The sequence below is a fragment of the Oncorhynchus masou genome, unplaced genomic scaffold (assembly GCF_036934945.1).
Source record: "Oncorhynchus masou masou isolate Uvic2021 unplaced genomic scaffold, UVic_Omas_1.1 unplaced_scaffold_1493, whole genome shotgun sequence".
Lineage (NCBI taxonomy): Eukaryota > Metazoa > Chordata > Actinopteri > Salmoniformes > Salmonidae > Oncorhynchus > Oncorhynchus masou.
In genome coordinates this window covers 61,027-72,207 of record NW_027004934.1, presented here as the reverse complement: position 1 = coordinate 72,207, position 11,181 = coordinate 61,027, and the positions used below count along the sequence as shown (strand labels likewise).

General features: G+C 47.9%; 1 pseudogene; it reads right to left on the bottom strand.

Annotated features, from left to right (window-relative positions):
• The window catches only part of LOC135531021 (ubiquitin carboxyl-terminal hydrolase 22-like), a 34,075-nt pseudogene that overhangs the window by 5,809 nt on the left and 17,085 nt on the right, over positions 1 to 11,181 (bottom strand).

Genomic DNA, 11,181 nt, shown 5'->3' with positions numbered 1-11,181 from the left:
TAAACCTGCATATTTAGTTAATATTGCCTGCTAACATTAATTTCTTTTACCTAAGAAAAATGGTATCACTTCTCTTGCAACAAAGTCAGAGTATATGCAGCAGTTTGGGCCACCTGGCTCGTTGCAAACTGTGTGAAGACTATTTCTTCCTAACAAAGACAGCCAACTTCGCCAAACGGGGATGATTTAACAAAAGCGCATTTGCGAAAAAAAGCACAATCGTTGCACGACTGTACCTAACCATGAACACCAATGCCTTTCTTAAAATCAATACGCAGAAGTATATATTTTTAAACCTGCATATTTAGCTGAAAGACATCCACATTAGCAGGCAATATTAACCAGGTGAAATTGTGTCACTTCTCTTGCGTTCATTGCACAGAGTCAGGGTATATGTAACAATTTGGGCCGCCTGGGTTGTTGCAGAACTAATTTGCCAGAATGTTACGTAATTATGACATAACATTGAAGGTTGTGCAATGTCACAGCAATATTTAGACTGATGGATGCCACCCGTTGGATAAAATACGGAACGGTTCCGTATTTCACACAGAATAAACGTTTTGTTTTCGAGATGATAGTTTCCGGATTCTACCACATTAATGACCTAAGGCTCGTATTTGTGTGTTATTATGTTATAATTAAGTCTATGATTTGATAGAGCAGTCTGACTGAGCGGTGGTGGGCAGCAGCAGGCTCGTAAGCATTCATTCAAACAGCACTTTCGTGCGTTTTGCCAGCAGATCGTCGCTGTGCTTCAAGCACTGTTGATGACTTCAAGCCTATCAACTCCCGAGATTAGGCTGGTGTAACCGATGTGAAATGACCAGCTAGTTGACGGGGTGCGCTCTAATAGCGTTTCAAACTTCACTCGCTCTGAGACTTGGAGTAGTTGTTCCCCTTGCTCTGCATGGGTAACGCTGCTTCGAGGGTGGCTGTTGTCGATGTGTTCCTGGTTCGAGCCCAGGGAGGAGCGAGGAGAGGGACGGAAGCTATACTGTTACAATGGCAATACTAAAGTGCCTATAAAAACATCCAATAGTCAAAGGTATATGAAATACAAATCGTATAGAGAGAAATAGTCCTATAATTCCTATAATAACTACAACCTAACCTTCTTACCTGGGAATATTGAAGACTCATGTTAAAAGGAACGACCAGCTTTCATATGTTCTCATGTTCTGAGCAAGAAACATATTGCACTTTTACTTACAACACTGTTTTATTGCATTATTTAAACCAAATTGAACATGTTTCATTATTTATTTGAGGCTAAATTGATTTTATTAATGTATTGTATTAAGTTAAAATAAGTGTTCATTCAGTATTGTTGTAATTGTCGTTATTACAATGAAAAAAATTACTATATATATATAATATATATATAGATATATATATATATATATATATATATATTTTATTTTTATTTTAAATTGGCCGATTAATCGGTATCAGCTTTTTTTTGGTCCTCCAATAATCTGTATCGGTGTTGAAAAATCATAATGGGTCCACCTCTACAAGACACACACAGTGGACAGTTAAACAGAGAATACCTGGTCCACCACAAGACACACACAGAGACAGTTATCCCTGGTCTACCACAAACACACACAGTTAAACAGTACCTACCTGGTCCACCACAACACACACACAGAGACAGTTAAAAAGAGAATACCTGGTCCACCACGACACACACACTGAGACAGTGGACAGTTAAACAGAGAATACCTGGTCCACCACAACACACACACTGAGACAGTGGACAGTTAAACAGAGAATACCTGGTCCACCACAACACACACACTGAGACAGTGGACAGTTAAACAGAGAATACCTGGTCCACCACGACACACACACTGAGACAGTGGACAGTTAAACAGAGAATACCTGGTCCACCACAACACACACACTGAGACAGTGGACAGTTAAACAGAGAATACCTGGTCCACCACAACACACACACTGAGACAGTGGACAGTTAAACAGAGAATACCTGGTCCACCACAACACACACACTGAGACAGTGGACAGTTAAACAGAGAATACCTGGTCCACCACAACACACACACTGAGACAGTGGACAGTTAAACAGAGAATACCTGGTCCACCACAACACACACACTGAGACAGTGGACAGTTAAACAGAGAATACCTGGTCCACCACACACACACACTGAGACAGTGGACAGTTAAACAGAGAATACCTGGTCCACCACAACACACACACTGAGACAGTGGACAGTTAAACAGAGAATACCTGGTCCACCACAACACACACACTGAGACAGTGGACAGTTAAACAGAGAATACCTGGTCCACCACAACACACACACTGAGACAGTGGACAGTTAAACAGAGAATACCTGGTCCACCACAACACACACACTGAGACAGTGGACAGTTAAACAGAGAATACCTGGTCCACCACAACACACACACTGAGACAGTGGACAGTTAAACAGAGAATACCTGGTCCACCACAACACACACACTGAGACAGTGGACAGTTAAACAGAGAATACCTGGTCCACCACAACACACACACTGAGACAGTGGACAGTTAAACAGAGAATACCTGGTCCACCACAACACACACACTGAGACAGTGGACAGTTAAACAGAGAATACCTGGTCCACCACAACACACACACTGAGACAGTGGACAGTTAAACAGAGATACCTGGTCCACCACAACACACACACTGAGACAGTGGACAGTTAAACAGAGAATACCTGGTCCACCACGACACACACACTGAGACAGTGGACAGTTAAACAGAGACTCCCTGGTCTACCACAACACACACACAAAGACAGTTAAACAGAGACTATCTGGTCCACCACAACACACACACAGAGACAGTGGAGAAGGAAGCGAGGTTGACTTTAAGTACTTTATAGCACAGCAGGTGGTATATATTGACTTCACCTGATTATTCTGGCTTCACCTATTCCTCTTAGTTTACACATCCATTTCTCTGACCATGTCAACGAGTCAGAGGGACAGTCAATGGCCTTCATCCAATCCATGAAAACAGTCACAGGGACCATGGTGATGAACACTCCTGTACCAACTAGACATGGTACTGTATAACACGGACCCATTCAACCCTGGTAAATGTCTGGGATAACCAATGCCATTGGAACCACCATGGAGGACAAAAATGGAGCTCCATTTAATAGTGTTTAAATTGATTTCATTTGGGAGTCGGACTAGGAAGCTCCACGCCGTTAGCATTCGCTGTTGCGCTAGAATGGAAACAGTTATGAGATGAATCTAGCTTTTTTTCCTGTGCTTCCGTTCTCAAATAAATGTCAAACGGCAGACATGGAAACCCATCAACATTAGAATAAGGTGTTATTCAGACCAGGCTTCAAATACTAATGGAAATGTCAAGTCCATTCAGCGGTGGTTTTAGCTCGTCTGGAGTGCTGGGTGGGGCCATGTTTGCACTTTTTCAACGATTTTCTTGGTTCCGTTGTGCAAGGCAAGCTCAATCAAGCCCAGACAGATCAAATGTTTAAACAACATTTCAATCTTACTTGAAGCCAGATCTGGTGCTGTTTACTGGTGATACGTTGTTTACCATAACAGAATAAACATCAACATACTTACTTATTGTCGTTGTTTAATACTTCTACTGTCTGTTGATACTGGCCATTCATCCTGCTCTCCTTACTGTAGAGGACAGAGACACTGTCACATGCTAATATCAAATGACAACCACGACATTGACACGGGACAGTGAGAAGAACATCATCCAACATACATGGTTACAGTCGACTTGAAACAACCAGGTTACATAAAGGCATTCAGTCTCACAGTGAAGGCTACATTTCTATAGTAGTCATTAAGCTGATGCTCTTATCCCCTGTGACGTAAAGTGTTTTCATCTTAAGGTAGCTGGGTGAGAAACCCACATATCAGTCAGTCATAGTGAGCTCCTGTTTCCTCAACAAAGTCAGTGGAAGTAGGAGTGTTAGTTCAAGAGTGACTGTTACTACAATAAGTTATGTCACCGTTTACAGTGTTATGAAGGAAAGTGTTTCCACATACTAGAATTCTGTCATGAGTATTCAGACATAATACTGTGTCTTGGTTTGATTGATCGATTGATTTTGGGGCCAAGACATTTCTACAGTTACAAACTATTTAAAGTACAAAGAACCCCAGAGGATGACATGAAAGTGTCCCACACACCCACTAGGTGGCAGGGGTGTCCTGCATAATAAGCAGACAGACAGGAGAGCCTCCTACACTCTCCTATTTCTCTGCCGCTCACTACAGCCAGAGCCCCATGACTCCCGAACACTACAGCCAGAGCCCCATGACTCCCGAACACTACAGCCAGAGCCCCATGACTCCCGAACACTACAGCCAGAGCCCCATGACTCCCGAACACTACAGCCAGAGCCCCATGACTCCCGAACACTACAGCCAGAGCCCCATGACTCCCGAACACTACAGCCAGAGCCCCATGACCCCGAACACTACAGCCAGAGCCCCATGACTCCCGAACACTCCAGCCAGAGCCCCATGACTCCCGAACACTCCAGCCAGAGCCCCATGACTCCCGAACACTCCAGCCAGAGCCCCATGACCCCAACACTCCAGCCAGAGCCCCATGACCCCGAACACTACAGCCAGAGCCCCATGACCCCGAACACTCCAGCCAGAGCCCCATGACTCCCGAACACTCCAGCCAGAGCCCCATGACTCCCGAACACTCCAGCCAGAGCCCCATGACTCCCGAACACTCCAGCCAGAGCCCCATGACTCCCGAACACTCCAGCCAGAGCCCCATGACTCCCGAACACTCCAGCCAGAGCCCCATGACTCCCGAACACTCCAGCCAGAGCCCCATGACTCCCGAACACTCCAGCCAGAGCCCCATGACTCCCGAACACTACAGCCAGAGCCCCATGAGAGCCCCATGTAACACTACAGCCAGAGCCGCATGACTCCCGAACACTCCAGCCAGAGCCCCATGACTCCCGAACACTCCAGCCAGAGCCCCATGACTCCCGAACACTCCAGCCAGAGCCCCATGACTCCCGAACACTACAGCCAGAGCCCCATGACTCCCGAACACTACAGCCAGAGCCCCATGACTCCCGAACACTACAGCCAGAGCCCCATGACTCCCGAACACTACAGCCAGAGCCCCATGACTCCCGTAACACTACAGCCAGAGCCGCATGACTCCCGAACACTACAGCCAGAGCCCCATGACTCCCGAACACTACAGCCAGAAGGCATGACTCCCGATAACACTACAGCCAGAGCCGCATGACTCCCGAACACTACAGCCAGAGCCCATGACTCCCGAACACTACAGCCAGAGCCCCATGACTCCCGAACACTACAGCCAGAGCCCCATGACTCCCGAACACTCCAGCCAGAGCCCCATGACTCCCGAACACTACAGCCAGAGCCCCATGACTCCCGAACACTACAGCCAGAGCCGCATGATCAAAGCATGTTCAATGCCGAACAGGCAGTAGGAAGGCAGGGTATATGATAGACAGTAGGAAGGCGGGGTATATGATAGACAGTAGGAAGGCGGGGTATATGATAGACAGTAGGAAGGCAGGGGTATATGATAGACAGTAGGAAGGCGGGGTATATGATAGACAGTAGGAAGGCAGGGTATATGACGAGACAGTAGGAAGGCGGGGTATACGATAGACAGTAGGAAGGCGGGGTATACGATAGACAGTAGGAAGGCAGGGTATACGATAGACAGTAGGAAGGCAGGGTATACGATAGACAGTAGGAAGGCAGGGTATACGATAGACAGTAGGAAGGCAGGGTATATGATAGACAGTAGGAAGGCAGGGTATATGATAGACAGTAGGAAGGCGGGGTATACGATAGACAGTAGGAAGGCAGGGTATATGATAGACAGTAGGAAGGCAGGGTATATGATAGACAGTAGGAAGGCGGGGTATATGATAGACAGTAGGAAGGCGGGGTATATGATAGACAGTAGGAAGGCAGGGTATATGATAGACAGTAGGAAGGCAGGGTATACGATAGACAGTAGGAAGGCAGGGTATACGATAGACAGTAGGAAGGCAGGGTATACGACAGGCAGTAGGAAGGTGGAGGATGGAGAACACACAGCGTTCATACACTCATCATTATTTTATAGTGCGGGAGCACGAGGAGTGAGGGTTTTTTATTTCCAAACCAGAGCTTAGATCTGCAGTGTGTGTGTGTGTGTGTGTGTGTGTGAGACCTCACCTGGAAGCTATGAAAGGTGTCATGTCCAGCTCTAGAGGGAAGGAGACATAGGTGGTGATCTTCCTCCTCAGTTTGGCAGAGTGTTCAAACCGCTACACCCCAGGAGGTAGGAGGGAGAGAAGAGAAGAGAGGGGGAGAGAAGAGAAGGGGAGAGGAGCGAGAGAAGAGAGGGGGAGAGGGAGAGAAGAGAGGGGGAGAGGAGAGAAGAGAGGGGAGAGAAAGAAGAGGAGGGAGAGAAAGAAGAGGGAGAGTTAGGAGGGAGAGAAAGAAGAGAAGAGGGGAGAGGTAGAGAAGAGGGGAAAGAGAGTGGAGAGAGGAAAGAGAGAAGAGGGGAGGAGGGAAAGAGAAGGGGGCAGAAAGGAGAGGGAGAAAAGAGAGAGAAGAGGGAGAAAAGAGAGAGAAGGGGGAAAAGAGAGAGAAGGGGGAAAGAGAGAAGAGGGGGAAAAGAGAGAGAAGGGGTGGGCAGAAGGGGGAGAGAAAGGGGAAAAGGGGGAAAAAGAGAGAAGGGGGGGCAGAAAGGAGAGAAGGGGGAAAAGAGAGAGAAAGGGGGCAGAAAGGAGAGAAGGGGGGCAGAAAGAGAGAGAGAGGGGGAGAGGGAAAAGAGAGAGAAAGGGGGAGAAAGGAGAGAAGGGGGAAAAGAGAGAGAAGGGGGCAGAAAGGAGAGAAGGGGGGGCAGAAAGGAGAGAGAGGGGGAGGGGGAAAAGAGAGAGAAGGGGGCAGAAAGGAGAGAAGGGGGAAAATGGGGGGAAAAGAGAGAAGGGGGGCAGAAAGGAGAGAAGGGGGAAAACCGTGGGGAAAAGAGAGAGAGAGTGGGGGGCAGAAAGGAGAGAAGGGGAAAAGGGGGAAAAGAGAGAGAAGGGGGGCAGAAAGGAGAGAAGAAGGGAAAAAGGGGAAAAGACAGAGAAGTGGGGGCAGAAAGGAGAGAAGGGTTCTTAAAAAGAGAGAATGGCTGGGGGGGCAGAAAGGAGAGAAGGGGGCAGAAAGGAGAGAGGGGGCAGATAGGAGAGAGGGGGCAGATAGGGAGAGGGGGCAGATAGGAGAAAGGGGGCAGATAGGAGAGAGGGGGAAAAGAGAGAGACTGAGGGGGGGAAGAGAGAGAAGGGGGAAAGAGAGAGAAGGGGGCAGAAAGGAGAGAGGGGAAGAGGGAGAGGGGTAGAAGGAGAGCAGAGGGGAGGGAGAGAGAGAGAGACATTATTTAGACTCCTCCCTGATCTTCTTGTCATTCTGAGGAGGGATTACATGTGAGAAGTAGAGAGCTCTGTCAGACTGGAGCCCTGATGGTAATAGATGGATCAGTCTGAAGAGAAGAGAGATTCCCACGTTCAGCATAGTCCTAGGAACATTTTTAAAAGTTTATGTATGGCTTCCCCATACTCCATAAATAAACCGTGTAGAAGACTGTGTGTGTGTGTAGTGACAGTAATGGAAGGCAAATCTTTCCACACACAAATCCTTCTACCAGTAGTTATAATAGGGATCTATAAGTATACAGTGAGAATGCATTGTGTAACATGATATTTTCTTATATTCGTATATTTCAATATATTTATTACATATTATTATACTTCATTATTATATGATAAGTTCTTATATTATTTTTCAATAGATTGTCCTTAGTGGTCATGGCTGGTCCTTAGTGGTCCTCTTGTGATTGGCTAGGAGCAGAGAGGAGCAGAGAGAGACTCACTTTGAGATGGAAACACGCCACGATGGGGAGCTTCTTCATCGTCAGCTGTTTGGTGGACTCCTGGTAACTATGGCAACCGCCACATTTGATTTTGGCACTGCTTCCTAGATGCTCAGGCCGAGTGAACCTGCAGAAAGAGGGAGTGGAATATTAAGAGAAAGACTGAGAGAGAGAGAGGGAGAGCGAGAGAGACTTGAGAGAGAGAGAGAGCAGAGAGAGCGCGAGGAGAGCGAGAGAAGCTTGAGAGAGCGAGAGCGAGCGAGAGAGCGAGAGAGGAGAGCGAGAGCGAGAGCGAGAGCTTGAGGAGAGCGAGAGACGAGCGCTTGAGAGCGCTTGAGAGAGCGAGAGAGAGAGAGTGAGCGCATGAGGAGAGCGAGCACGAGCGCATGAGAGCGAGCACGAGCGCATGAGGAGAGCGAGCACGAGAGCATGAGAGCGAGAGAGCATGAGAGCGAGAGCGCATGAGGAGAGAGAGCATGAGGAGAGAGAGCATGAGGGAGAGAGAGAGAGGATGAGGAGAGAGAGAGCATGAGAGAGAGAGAGAGAGGATGAGGAGAGAGAGAGAGAGGATGAGGAGAGAGAGATGAGGATGAGGAGAGAGAGAGAGGATGAGGGAGAGAGAGAGGATGAGGAGAGAGAGAGAGGATGAGGAGAGAGAGAGGATGAGGAGAGAGAGAGAGGAGAGAGAGAGAGAGAGAGAGGGGATGAGGAGAGAGAGAGCATGAGGAGAGCGAGAGAGCATGAGGAGAGCGAGAGAGCATGAGGAGAGCGAGAGAGCATGAGGAGAGCGAGAGAGCATGAGGAGAGAGAGAATATGAGGAGAGAATATGAGGTGAGAGAGAATATGAGGAGAGAGAGAGAATATCAGGAGAGAGAGAGAATATGAGGAGAGTATGAGGAGAGAGAGAGAGAAAAGGGTGAGAAGGAGGTGGAGGAAGAGAGAAAGAGGGAAGATAATACATACAGAGGGTACAGAGACAGATAATGTAGAAACACACTGAGTGTACATAACATTAGGAACAACTTCCTAATATTAAGCTGCACCCCCTCAGAACAGCCTCAATCCCGCAGGGCATGGACTACAAGGTGTCGAAAGGGATGCTGGCCCATGTTGACTCCAATGCTTCCCACAGTTGTGTCAAGTTGGCTAGATGTCCTTTGGGTGGAGGACCATTCTTCATCTACACTGGAAACTGTTGAAAGTGAAAAACCCAGCAGCGTTGCAGTTTTTGACACAAACCGGTACGCCTGGCACCTACTGCCTCCAACCCCGGATTCAACTGGTCAGTCTAAGTCATGGAGAGAGCAGGTGTTCCTAATGTTTTGTCCACTCAGCGTATTAAAAGACCGATATAAAGACAACAGAATGTGTTTGTAGTGATACATAACAGGTCAGTTTCCATGGTTACACTGCCAGAGGCTGCACTATAATGCTAAGCAGTGACCAGACCACGCCTGGATGGAACAGTGAAGCCAACCGTTTTCTGTAGGGGGGAGGCCAACACTGATGGTCAACGATGTGACTGAGGACTGATACTGGTCATCAGCCAGAGAGAAAGACTTCACACACTGCAGCACATGTTCCCAAGACAAGGACCCCAGGAAGAAGAGCTGCTACTTGGCAAACGCTAAACGGGGACCTGAATAAACAAAAACAATCCAACCTCCACACTAGCATACCACTAAGAATGTGTGCCCAACACATTGCTTCATTCCCAGTGCTATGCTAAGTGTGGCTATTGGAACAGACCCCAAGTGTGTATACTGTAACAATGTGTTCACCCCTCAGAATCATGCCTGTCTGTGCCTTTAATGAGTCATGCTGCAGCAACCAGGCTGTGACTGGTGATGAAGTACAAGAGGAAGAGAGAGGAAGAGAGAGGAAGTGAGGACAGGTAACAGAGAAGATGGAAGATAAAGAGCAAATTGTCATTCATTAAATAACAGAGACAATTCAAAAAACAAATCCAATTTTGATAAACTCTCATATCTACTGGGTGAAATACCAGCAGCAAGATGTGTGACCTGTTGCCACAAGAAAAGGGCAACCAGTGACAAACAAACACCATTGTATACAGACATAATTTGAAATGTCTTAAATCTTTTGTAAGTGTAATGTTTACAGTAAATGCTTTGGTGAAAGACCTGGGGACAGACAGTCGTTTGGTGTGCTCTACCTGCGTAGACAGTCTGTGAGCGTGGTGGCCCCTGAAAGGTGGCTCTCTCCGTTGACCGTTGAGCCGTCTCCCCGGGGCTAAGGGGCCAGAAGGGAGTGGACGAGCCCGGCAGGTCCAGACTGATGTCCCAGAATGGGTCTATCGTGGTGGACACACCGCTAGAGGGGAGGGGAGACAGCCAATGAGATACATCATGTGTGTATGGGTGAGTTATGGAGGTAATAAAGACTGGTGTGTGTTGTTAGTAGTCATGGGGAAGGGTGATAGATGGTCATGGTGCATAAGCTTTTATCCACACTGTGTGTGTGTGTGTGTGTGTTTGTGTGTGTGTGTGTGTGTGTGTGTGTGTGTGTGTGTGTGTGTGTACATACATTCGGTTCAGCCAAGCGCACCAGTTTGCAATTCAATAGAGTGATACAAAGATAGGTGGTCTCCGCCCAGTAGGGGGATATTACCACCGTCTCCTTCCAGTTAGGGGGATATTACCACCGTCTCCTTCCAGTTAGGGGGATATTACCACCGTCTCCTTCCAGTTAGGGGGATATTACCACCGTCTCCGCCCAGTAGGGGGATATTACCACCGTCTCCTTCCAGTTAGGGGGATATTACCACCGTCTCCTTCCAGTTAGGGGGATATTACCACTGTCTCCGTCCAGTAGGGGGATATTACCACCGTCTCCTTCCAGTTAGGGGGATATTACCACCGTCTCCTTCCAGTTAGGGGGATATTACCACCGTCTCCTTCCAGTTAGGGGGATATTACCACCGTCTCCCTTCCCCTTAGGGGGATATTACCACCGTCTCCGTCCAGTTAGGGGGATATTACCACCGTCTCCTTCCAGTTAGGGGGATATTACCACCGTCTCCGTCCAGTTAGGGGGATATTACCACCGTCTCCTTCCAGTTAGGGGGATATTACCACCGTCTCCTTCCAGTTAGGGGGATATTACCACCGTCTCCTTCCAGTTAGGGGGATATTACCACCGTCTCCTTCCAGTAGGGGGATATTACCACCGTCTCCTTCCAGTTAGGGGGATATTACCACCGTCTCCTTCCAGTTAGGGGATATT